The sequence below is a fragment of the Sorex fumeus genome, unplaced genomic scaffold (assembly GCF_029834395.1).
Source record: "Sorex fumeus unplaced genomic scaffold, SorFum_2.1 ptg000013l, whole genome shotgun sequence".
NCBI classification, from domain to species: Eukaryota; Metazoa; Chordata; class Mammalia; order Eulipotyphla; family Soricidae; genus Sorex; species Sorex fumeus.
Window position 1 is genome coordinate 30413592 of NW_026606070.1, and position 12771 is coordinate 30426362.

The following is a 12771-nucleotide window of genomic DNA, read 5'->3' on the forward strand; positions in this document are numbered from 1 at the left end:
TTTCAGTTATACATTGTTCCAGTACCCATCCCTTCACCAGTGTACATTTCCCTCCACCAATGTCCTAGTTTCTCTCCTGACCCCATTGCCAGCCTCTGTTACAGGCACTTCCCCCAACCTCTTTCATTCCTTTCGGGCATTGTGGTTTGCACACCCTGAAAGGATATCATGTTGTCATGTACATCCTTTTACCTATTTTCAGCACTCAGTTCTTGCCGGAGTGATCATTTACAATTATAGTGTCCTAACTGCCCTCGGCCCCACGTACACTTGTGGCAAACTTCCATAGGCAATTATTCCTGGCATCTAACAGACATTATTGAAGATCTTGTTTTGGAGTACTTGAGGATCTTGTATTCTAACCCATTCAGGAAGCCAAAATGTTTTCAGTTTCTGCTGTCTACCTCATCTGAGTTACTGATGGAGAACAGAAAGGATGATTTCTTAGGCCTCTATCCCAAAGGAGACCAAAATACAGTCAGGGATATGAAATTTTTTTAATGACTGCCATCTGGTGTGACAGCATTGCATTGAAGAAATTAAATAATAGTGCCATTGTAAAATAAAGTTTTGCTTGGATGGACCTAGAAATTCTTCATAAAGGAGGAAACTCTTGAACCAGAACTTTGAAAGATCAGTAGAAGTTCACTAGATTGATGAAGCAAGGAAGGTCATGTGAAGGAAATACAACACAAAGTAGAAACTAAATACAGGACCAGAGCCATAGGACAATGGGTAGGGCACTTGCCTTGCATGAAGCCAACCCAGGTTTGCTCCCCAAAAGCTCATATGGGCCCTGAGCCCCTCTAGGAATGATCTCAACACAGCCAGGAGTAAGCCCTAAGTACTGCCAGGTATGTCTCTCCCTACTGCGCCCCCCCCGCTGCAACCTCAAACAAAAAATAAATAGGAAAATGGTTAATATCTAGAGCTATTTTAAAAGCAACAAAATAAGGAGTGATAAGAAAATTCATGTCAGGTATTGTTTTATGAGACATGCTGAAAAATTGAGACTTTATCTCCAAGTCTATGGGTGTCATTGAGGTGTCGTTGTAATGGTTTCAGAAAGAAATGACACTTTTTTTCTGGAAATACCTCTCCACAAGCAATAGAGACAGGCAATATTAGACAGGCCTTGTCTTAAGAAATATTTTCAGGGCAGGAGTAAAAACTCAACAGACTGGAGCACATGTTTTGCATTCAGAAGGCACAGGTTTCAATCCCTGGCACAAGCCCCCTAACAACACCAGGTATGGCCCCCCCCAAAAAAAAACACAAACAAAAACAACATTTTCAAATATCTATCACCTGGTATTAGATTCCATTTAATGATTGAAGCAAAAATGATAAAGACAGTGAGTAAGTTGCAGTAGTTGACTGAGCCTTGTACCTGCTAGTTCCAAGAAAGAGAAGAATTAGAAGACAGAAGCTGCCCTCAAGAACTGAATCACATAAGTACAAATCTCCCTGCTCTGGGGGTCATAGAATTCTTCCAAGAGTTGGTAACATGTTCTGATCTTGCATGTAGTGTCTCATCTCTCTTCTTTGAGGAGAACCCAACAGGGGATAACAATTATTGTCACTTTAGATGGAAGAAACTGAAGTCATGCCCTGTGGAGCAAATGGAGAACAAAAACAGAGTTAGTTATAAGAGTTATTTCCCTCAGGTTGAGGAGATAGTACAGTGGGTAGGGCTCTTGCCTTGCACAAACCCAACTTGGGTTTGATCCCCAGGATTATATATGATCTCCTGAGCACCACTAGGAGTAATCCCTGAGCACAGAGCAAGGAGTAGGCCATGAACACTGCTGGGTGTGGGCCAAAATGTGGGGAGAAAAATAAGATGTTTTATTCTTGTGGGCATGGTACCATACCAGGGGCTGGAGCAATAGCACAGCAGGTAGGGCGTTTGCCCTGCATGCAGCCAACATGGCCCACCCAAGTTCGATTCCCCCACCCCTCTCGGACAGCATGGCAAGCTACCGAGAGTATCTCACCTGCACAGCAAAGCCTGGCAAGTTACCCGTGGCGTATTCGAAATGCCAAACACAGTAACAATAAAAGTCTCACAATGGAGACGGTACTGGGCCTGCTTGAGAAAATCGATGAACAACTGGAGGACAGTGACAATGACAGTGACAGTGATGGTACCATTGTTTTCCAGTTCATACACCCTGCTTCTCACAACTACTTGGTGTCTCCATGTTTTAATTTCTGAAAGCAAACCCCAATATTCCCCTTGCTAAGCCTGTTCTCTCTATTTTTTGTCAGAGGTTACTTCAGGCTCTGCCCTCAGGAATTACTCCCAGCAGTGCTTGAGAGATCATACCGGTTGACTGCATGCAAGGCAAATGCCCTACCCACTATACTACCACTCTATGCCCTGACCTTCTTGATTCTGCACAAGCTCCCCTACCGTCTCTTGTACCCATTACAGTTTAAACGGTCATTTTACAAAGCAAATCCCTTAATGTCACTTTCTTGTGCTGTCCCCTGGTGCTCCCAAATATACTTGGATTGAAATTCCCAATCCATATGATAGTCTACAGAGTCAAATATAACCTTGTTTCTCCATTTTCATTTCTTAGGCAGACGGAAGAATTTCTAGTATGTTCTCCCTTGTGGCCACCATGCTTATTTGCATTGTTTCTTGTTATTTTCAAGAACTCTTTCAACTCAGGGCTCTGGGGAGAGCCTTTGAAATATCTGCCTAAACCACTCCCAGATTTTATTCAGGCCTCTCCTCAAATGTTGCCACCCAGGGGAACCTTTCCAGACAATCCTTGCCTCCAACTTTAGAGCCTCTAATCACATTTATTTTTCTACTACTACTACTACTACTACTACTACTACTACTACTACTACTACTACTACTATTATTTCCTGCCTATAATAATATAGTGTACACAACCGTGGGTTAATTTTTTGTTTTGCATAGTTCCAACCCAGGGTCTCATATATATTCTGTTTACTTTGAACTAGATCCCTGATGCCAATAGAGTGCAGAATTCTATATCAAACACTTAGAGAAGCTCCTGGAAATAACAGGTCCTCATCTATTTGTTAAGTGAAGAAACTGAGTAAAGTTATAGAAATGTAATTATACATAAGGCAGAATTTTTGCATTCATTCCATCTTGTGTGAATTTGCTGTCAAACCATTTATCAGAGAATAAGAATATGCTACTTTTCCCTCGAATAGAGCCTGCTTTTTGTCTCGTTGAGCTCCTTCCCTGTGATAAGGGATGGGCAGTACAATGGGTGAGTGGAGTATCATAGTTCTTAGCTTCTCAGAACTTGGCATATACTTCCTTCTCTTTCCATCATTACACAGGGAAGGACAAAGCAGGTGAGGCTAGCCTCTAGGTGTGTCAGTGGGTAAGAACAAAAAATAGTTCACCCTTAGTAACCTATGGGAAAGAGAAACTCCTTTCATCTTCTCCTTCATGAAGAATTACACTCTATAATCATACATTTTTTTCCTCTTTCAGTAGAAGCTCATCAATTTCATTACACTTACTGGCTCCTTCTAGAGTCAATCAGTGCATCTAGAGTTTTAGGGAGAACTTGCCAAGTATAGTGTCACAATAGACCAAAGAAAAACTCCTCTGCTTGGTTATTTAGAATAGGTTTGTTTATATGTGGTACTCTACTTGTATAGATTAATAATAGAAGGGGAATTTTTTTCCTGACAAAGTCCATTCCAGAAAAGAGATCAGACCTACCAAGCAGGTCTTGCTAAGAGTCTCTTTTGCTCACTAAACGGAATCCATAGACTATATCAGCAGGCACTGGGAGCAAAGCAGCTTAAAAAAGAAATGACAAAAAAGAATGGAATTCTGGGAAAAGTCCATTAAGGAATTTAAGGAGTATATTTTATTTATATGATATTTGTAACACACAGCAAGGAGAGGGGGGCTAGAACAAACACACTTCAAAGTTTGAGGTTCAAGTTCCCAATCCTTGGCTGCATTGCACAGAGTTGCCTTACAGAGAAATTCCCAAACAGCATGTCCTTCTGGTCTTATTTTCTCCCAAAGAACTACACATTATGCCCTTTCTACATGATTTCAGGGAAAGAGTTATTACAGAGAAGCCACAACTGTTTTAAGTTTGAACAACTTTACATATGTGCAGCCCTAAACTCAGCTTACTCGGCAACAACCCTGCTGCCGGGTCCTAGAGTGAGTGAGTTGAGTGTCAGAAACTTGGAGAACTGACCTTCATTTCCTCCACCCCGCCAAATTTTGTTTTATTAAAGCACCATGAATTACAAAGTTATTTGTAGCTGGGTTTTTTGACGCACAATGTTCCATCACCAGTCCCACCTCCCATGTCAACTTCCCTCCACCAGTGTTTCCAGGTTCCCTCTCCTACCCGCTCCCACCCCAGCCCCAGCCTGCCACCTTGACGGAACCTTTGAAATCTGGTTGAAAAAAAGTCTGGATCTTGCAACTTCAGTGTTGTTGACTCTGTGTTTTGGATATTTGGCTCTATCATTCCCTAAAACCACTGATGTACCTGAGTCCCCTTGACCCCTGCCCCTGTTATCTCTGATCTATCTCTTCTCCCCTTCCCCTTCACTCTACTTCCTTTCTTGTCCTCCCTTTAATCTGGGGCTAAGGGTGCCAAGGGCCAAGGGGGGAGGCATCCCCCTTCCCCCCTTTAAACCAGTGCATTCTCTCATCCAGTTACTCGAAACAGGCACTTTAAATAGGGGATGGTTGGCTTATTTAGCAACACAGTACTTTTCTTTTTCCCCAACATCAAATTTCAGATTTGGGGACACCATAGCCAGAATAACAGTATGAAGAGACAGCATGGGAGGACGATCCAGGGTCAGGACTACAATAATAGAACAAAGAAATAGCCACAATCGAAAACCTTGTGGAGGAAATAAGGATCTTAACTTCCCAAGCTTTCCTGATTCAGATTGTTTCTACCTAGCAATTCATTCTGAGAGCTCTGGCCTCTTTTGAGACACGCTCGTCAACTGATGATTCTGAATCAGCGGATTTATATTTATCTTGGTGTTCAAATATCGACAGTTAATTAAGCCAGAAGTAATACGGAATTCAAATTTGAACACCCCATCCCCCAAAAGGCTTTCCTTTTCTTCCTTGACAATTTCCAGATTTGAGCTAAAGCTCAAAAGATGCAAAGCCCTTTATGCATAAGGTGTTCATGAGTAACTGACATATGTGTGATTTTTCTTTGTATGGATTAGTAGCTAAATAAAATTTTTTTATCATAGAAAATTGACAAATAGCTCTTCAAACCTTTAAAAAAGAATATGAGAGCGGGGGATGTGGCTTGTCAGTAAAGCACCTGTCCCTCATGTCTGTGGCCCTGGGTTTGAGCTCCAGCACCACAAATTAGTCAACTAAGAGTAAGACAAGCCTTTAGAAAGAGTCCAAAAGCAAATAATGTACACTCACAGCTCACATTCCCTACAATTGTTCTAAATCTCTGATTCCTGCTCTTAAGTTTTACAGCATACCTGGAACAAAAGGCCGCACACACACAATAATTGAAATACTCAAATCTCCCTGGGTGAGCAAGAACCACCAGGGAAATGGGTCTGATAGGTCTGTGTTTTGTTTTCTTTTTAACAGATCAGCACAGTTAATATACAATCAAATCTCTATTTAAACAAACTTTCTTAACATGGTATGTTAGTAAATGCAATGCACATAGACTAAACAATACATAAATTTTAAAACATTCTTTTTGAGCTGAATTCTCAAGGTCCAAATGTCGTGCATTTGTAAAGCATGCCTAGGTAAGCACTGCAGCTTCAACTGGGGTTTTCATAAATGAATTACTTGTACAATGTACTGCAAACATTGAGGGAGTGGGGTTGTCTTAGAACTACCCTTAGAACTGTCCTTCCTCCAACCTACACATTCCCTATGCAAAAAGCCAAGGAACAGGATCATGAGTGTAGCATGCCATAAAAAAAATGATATTTGGTGCAAAGATGCAGTCATTCTACTAACACAACTACCAGCAGATTCACAAATTCAAGAATTCAGCTCTCCTTTTGGCCTCATCACTGACACCTGTATGAGTCCATCTAAGTCAGATCATTGTCATTGTTGATTTCTTTGCTCTTTAAAGGTTTGCTTTGAGGACTCAAAGGGTGGATATGAAGCTACAGTCTAGTAGGGGAAATAGATCAAATATATGGTCTCAAATCTCTCACACCCTATTCACTATTACTCAAAGCCTCCTAGATTTTCCTTTCCTTTCCCAGACTCTTGGGTCACCCAAGTTTCCACTGTCTATCCAGATCAAGATGTTCACAAACTCTTTTTGATACGTGCCAGGTGCTATGTGCAAACCAAGAGTTTTTCACAGGGAATGCCAGACTTGTTTCTACCCTCCTCAAGATTATCAGCTCCCAGGGCACTATTAGCTCATTCTGAAGTTCTAATTTGGAATCCCCAGCTTTTTTATGTATGAGAGGCATTTTTTCTTTCTTTTTTCTCTTTTTAAATTTTTTTTATTGAATCATCATGAGATTGAACATTACAAAACTGTTCATGATGCATTACAGTCATGTAATGGTCCAATACCTATCCCTACACCAGTGTAATTTCCCAGCACCTGTGCCCCAGTTTCCCCCAACCCCGACCTTTCAAGCCACCCTTCTATGGCAGGCACCATGAGAGGTATTTTTCTCAGAAGTTCTCTTGCTCCCTAAAAGGAGGGTGAGAGGCAGAACTTGGTTTCCATGACTTCCATGACTTCAACATATCGTGTCGCCATGTCAAATGGATGCTCATGGGCTTGGTATTTTTCTAGCTCATATCAGCAACCCTTTCTGGGGATTCCTAATATCTGAATTGTCTTATGTGTTATCAATTGATATGAGAACCAGGGGGTCCTACTATGATGTGTTTCATAAAAGGTTATGGGGACACTCTATAAGTTTTTCAGTTAGGAATGGTGAAACAGGCTTTTTGAGCATTCTTGAGCTTCATCAGCAGAGAACCCATTTCCTTATGCAACATAAAGTGGCAAAATGAGAATTCCCTCAGTGAAGTCCTGGGAGCAGCTAGTTTGTCAGCAAACCTCCCCACCACAACTCTACCAGAACTCATCTTCTAGGTCCAGTTCTGTGTGTACACAGATACACACATACATAACCGTCTTGGTTTTATTAGAAGGAATCCAGAGTTCAGAGTGCTGTTTTTAAGGACTTGAAACATTAAATATCAAAGATGCTAGGAATATTAGACCTGGAATGGAGAAAAGCTAAGAGGAAAGAATGAAAGTTATCCTCAAGTATGTAGTCACATGGGTTGGTCCTAGAGGCCATGACTAGAACCAGTGCACAAACAAGATAAAGGAAAATTGAAACTGAACCTAAGGGTAGACTTCCTAATTAGTGGTGTCTGAAAACGACTTGCACTGCCTTGGGACCCAATAAGTCTATGTTCATTAGGGACCTGGATGCATGAGCCATGTGGCAGCATGACAAGGATTTTATAGGGTCATTGAAGAATGGGCTGTATAGAAGATGTTGGATTTGATGATATCTGACATCTCTTCCATACTCATGACTTTCTAAATTTCTAGAACCTGAGTTCCTCAAACCCCTGGGCATTATAGGCACAAGATAAATGAAGTGAGAGTGATACTTGAGCAGTTTTTTTTCTCCTCCAGTTGCTGAAGGGGAAGCTAAAAGCAGACTAACACAAGAGCCTGGAGAGGTTCACAGTAAAAATTAGGTTAACACAAGATGGTCTGACTTTCATCCTTAGGAAAGAAACTAGTAAAGAATTGAGATGTGGAATGAATGTTTTTAAATATAAAAGGTTGTTACAAGTACTGATGTTGGGAGCTAAGGAGATAGCTCTGGAGTCAGGAGCTTTCATGCACAGGGGCCCAAGGTCAAACCCTAGCACTATTGGTGTGCCCTTTGTGGTCCCGAAGCACTGTTGACTCAGCAGTGCTGCATTGCTAGGTCCCACCACTGATAAGGGCAGTACAGCTGGGCAAAGTATCACTGGGAGAGGCCCTGGTACCCCTGAACACTGCTGCAAAGCCACCTCATTTCACACATACACATGCTCGTGCGCACACATACACACACACAAACACACACACACACAAAAGCAGCAGCAAATACTGTAATGCAACTGGTTTAAATCCGATCTTCCTTTCCAATTGAAAAGATGAGGCCTTGGACCAGCTGAGGCATTTACATCTTGAAGCAAGGTACCATATCTTTTCTTGTCCTGCCTGGTTATCACTGGCTAAGTAGTGGATCTGAGCAGTGACTGGGCAGAGCCCTGCAAATGCCTCACCTGCGTCCTTGTGCAGTTTCATCTTCAGCTTCCACCTCTCTGATCTGTGCAATTTCTAGTTCCATTTTGCATCCTGACAAAATGAGCAGGTCTGCTCAGAGTGGAATTCAAAGAAAAAGAGATCTCCGGACTGAATGAGATAGGAGATGCTGGCCTGCAGCTTCCCCATGTAGCGTGCCAGACTGCTTCCCAATGTCAGAGGTGGGACTGTACTGTCATCAAAATAAGATAGAGAAGCCACTGGACTTTGAGCTCAATCTCAAAATGACAGAGAAAAAAATTATCATGAAACAAAACAACAAAGAAACAAATCTTTTCATCAGAAATGCATCTCTTCCTTTTCTGCCACTTTTTTAAATCTGAATTTTGTGTGTTTTCTATTTCCTTGGCTAAAAATGTTTGTTTCCACTCTTGGAGACTCTGATATGCATTTCCTAGCCTCCTTCATGCCCTGTTTCTGATTGTCTCAGTTGAGGACAAGTAGCATGACTTCCCAAGGCGCTTAGGAAAATACTAGTCCAGAGCAGGCTGGGTTGGCAAGGTACAAGACCTTTGTTGGGAGCTGTATCAATTAGTGAAGGCCCATCAGGGTGAACATGGTCCCTTCAGAAACATGAATCCCTTGAGAAAAAGAAAGAGGGAGCTTGATGGCAGGACTCTTGAAAGAGTAAAGACTATATGGTACTACCGCCAGGCTCTACAACTCATAACCTCTGTGTCCAAGATTTGCCTGGATCCAAATTCAGGGAGAGGAAAATCCTGCATGTATCAGGGAGGAAGAAGAGAAAAACATCAAGGTCTAGGGACCAAAGAGATGGCGCAACATGCCAGAAACCTGCTTTGCAATGCAGCAGCTCAGATTCAAGCCTCAGCACAACCTGGTCCCCCAGCAGTGCCAAGACAGAGCGCGTGCGCATGTGCGTGCGTGAGAGAGAGAAATATAAAATAAAATAATGACAGGGCTGCTGCATTCATTGCATGGGTATGTATAATCAAGCTCTCTCCTTCCCTGCTCCAGCCTTTCAGTCTCCCCCTCACCCTCCATCTCACACGTCACACTAGATTCATACCAGTAGCAAGAAGGAGCTGTTTCTTGACACTGAAGCCAGATGCTCCAAAGAGCAAGAGCCAGGACAAAGACATTAGCCCACTGTCCACTTTATGACTCCAAACTCTGTGGAAGCGCTTTGAATACTCTCCTGGTGAGCGATTTACTGGGTGGCTGGTAACAGCCCTGGATCCAGTCTTGCAGAGAATTTATAGCCAAGTAAATTGATCCCAGAGTTATTTATTAGAGTGCTGTTCCTGCCAACAACTTCATACTAAAGTTGGCATTTGAAAATCCAGCAAGAAAGTTGTGCTCAAAAATTATTGCTGCAGGCTGCTCCTTAGCGTTTTGTTCCTTGGATTTTTGCCTGGCTAGTGGATTCAACAGGCTTGTCTCACACTCTCTCCATCCTTGTACAGAGCTCAGGCCACGCGGCTTGTCTAGAACAAGCATGGTACCACATGCAGGCCAAGACACAAATGTTCTGTGGCAAGCCTTCAAATATTGGCGTTTCCCTAAAGAAAATGTGCTCATTTAGATTTGGCAATTGCCTTTTCACTTGGGTGTTTGCCACTTTTTTCTTTTTTGCAGTGCTGGGGATGGAACCCAGGTCCTTGTATTTTTATTGTACATGGTGGGCAAGGGCTGTACCACTGAGCTACATCCATGGCCCCACCATTTCTCATCTTTTATTTTTGGTGGTGGCGATTTCTGTGCCACTCCAACAGTGCTCAGAACTTATTCCTGAATCTGTGCTCAGGAATCACACCTGGTGAGGTTCAGGGGATGATATGGGGTGCTGGATATCAACCTGGGGTTGGCTACATGAAAAGCAAAAACCCCACCTGCTGTATTCTAGCTCTGATGTCCTCTTTTAGTCATTTTTGCTTCAGAGAATTACCAGTGATCATCTGGCAAAGGTGAATGCAACTTCACAACACAAAGGGACGATTGTGACCAAATACCCTTCTAAAAACTGAACTTAGTGGTGAAAACCATAATCCACTGTGTCATTTTTTGTTTGATGGAGCTGTGGTGTCTGTTTCATTCTTACATGAGCTGTCAGTATTAGCAGGAGCGCTCCAAAATTCAAGAGGAATAGAGCAAGGGGCCAACTTGTAAGCCATAGATGGGTTACACAGAGGAAATGATGTCTGGGCAGGATGTGAAGGCAAGTGAGTGAATGGTTGAGGCAAAAGGGATATGGTGTCCCATGAGGCTGGACTTTCTGAATTGTGGGAGAAATCAACTCAACTCTAACCCAAGTCCCCCAAGATGTTTACCACAGACATTTGCCATGCTGTTGAGGTGCTGTACAACATTCACGAAACGGACAGGTGCTGGATGGCAACCAAGTTTCCAGAGAAAAAGCTGGAAGAGACATTTGGGAGCATGAGATTGTGAACTCTTGAAGATTTGTTGCTATTGGATAGTTTGGGAGGCCCTGGTTTTATTGGTGGAATTCTCTCTCTTTTTTCTTCGTTTCTTTCCAGTTTTGGAGCCACACATTGCGGTGCTCAGAGATTACTTCTGCCTCTGCACTTAGTGATCACTCCTAGCATGCTCAGGGTACTGTAGGGGATACCTGGGATCAAACCCAGGTTGGCTGTGTGCAAGGCAAAAGCCCTACCTGCTGTACTATTGCTCCAGCCCCATTGCTGGTGGAATTCTTAGTAGTGAAAGTTTGACAAAATAAGGTGCTGTAAGGGTCAGCATGGGAGGTTTGGGTGCTTGCTTTATGATTTTCAGCTTCAGCACTGAATATGTGCCCCCAAGAACTTCCAGAAGTGATTCTCTTTTTTTTTATTTTTATTAGTGAAACACCATGAGGTACAGTTGTAGACTTACAAATTTTTGTGCTTGGGTTTCAATTATACAATGATTGAGTACCCATCCCTCCATTAGTGCCCATTCTCCACCACCACTAATCTCAGTATCCCTCCCACCCTCCATCCCCCCCATCCCACCCTGCCTCTGTGGCAGGGCGCTCCCTTTTGTTCTCTCTATCCTTTTGCGTGCTGTGGTTTGCAAAAGAGGCATTGAGTGGCTATCATGTTCGGGGTCTATAGTCGACTTTCAGCATGCATCTCCCATCCTGGGCAGATCTTCACAACACCTTTTATTTGGTGTTCCCCTCGCTATCTGAGCTGCCTTTACCCCTAGAGTGTGCGGCTGGCCTCCAAGCCATGAAGTAAACCTCCTGGTATTTATCTCAGCTATTCTTTTGTGTTAGTCTCCTATTTTGTTACTTTATGTTCCCTAGATGAATGCAAATTTTCTATGTCTGTCCCTCTCTTTCTGACTCATTTTGCTTAGCATGATACTTTCCATGTAGTACCACTTGTATGTAAATTTCATGACTTCATCCTTTCTAACAGCTACATAGTACTCCATTGTGTAGATGTACCAAAGTTTCTTTAACCAGTCATCTGTTCTTGGGCATTCAGGTTTTTTCCAGATTGTAGCTATTGTAAACAGTGCTGCAATGAACAAACAAGTGTAGATGTCACTTCGACTATACAGAAGTGATTCTTGAGCACAGGACCAGGAGTAAGCCCTGAGCACAGGTGTTGGGTGTGGCCCCAAAACCAAGCAAACAAATATACACAGAGAAACAAAGACCTCTCGGGACCTGATTCAGTGGCCAAGCCTGCATGTCTGAGACCTTGGTTCAATCCCAGGCTCTGCCCTCCTTGCACCTAGCATGATCTAGGTGGCTCTGCTGTCTGGGAGCCTCAGAACCACAACCAAGTATGCAGTCCTTACTGTACCACAATCACATGTGCATACGTGTGTGTGCGCGCACACACCTCAACTAATGTGTGAGAATACCACAATTGAGTGTGTGCTCAGCCTCCCTCCCCACATTCATCACTGCAACACCTATAACAAAAACAAAAAGGAAGGAGACTATAAATACACACTTTATAAGATCCAGGTCCTGTCTCCTAAGATGGGTATAAGTTACAGACTGCGAAGGGAGAGGGAGAGAGGCTGGAGGCCACTGTCTCCGCTCCCAGGCTGAGCTGGTGGGGCAGAGTGTGGCCTTTTTGTGATTTCCTTTCCTGGGCTGCTTTTTCCAGTGTCTGTTAAGCAGATGTAAGGAGGAAAAGGGCCGGCTGGTCCTGGTCCGACACTGTTGTGGCTGTGAGCATCCCAGGGATGGGAGGAAGAAACGAGAATGATGTTTCTCCCGATCTGCCCCAGAATTTACTCTTCTCCAAACCTTCCTGATGCCCCGACCTGGTCTTTCTGTGAGTTCCCATCAGTCCGATCTAACCAGGCCTTAACCACCCGCAGATCTGACTCACTCTGGCCTCGATGAGGTCCACTGGCCACATCCGCTCAGCCCATCAGGGAGACTGATTTATATCATTTCTTTCTCTTTGCAAAAACATCCTTTTCCAGT

General features: G+C 43.1%; 1 protein-coding gene across 1 annotated transcript in view; it reads left to right on the plus strand.

Moving 5' to 3' along the window:
* The window catches only part of LNX1 (ligand of numb-protein X 1), a 106885-nt gene that overhangs the window by 74247 nt on the left and 19867 nt on the right, over positions 1-12771 (plus strand). The gene's annotated exons all lie outside the window — the stretch shown is intronic.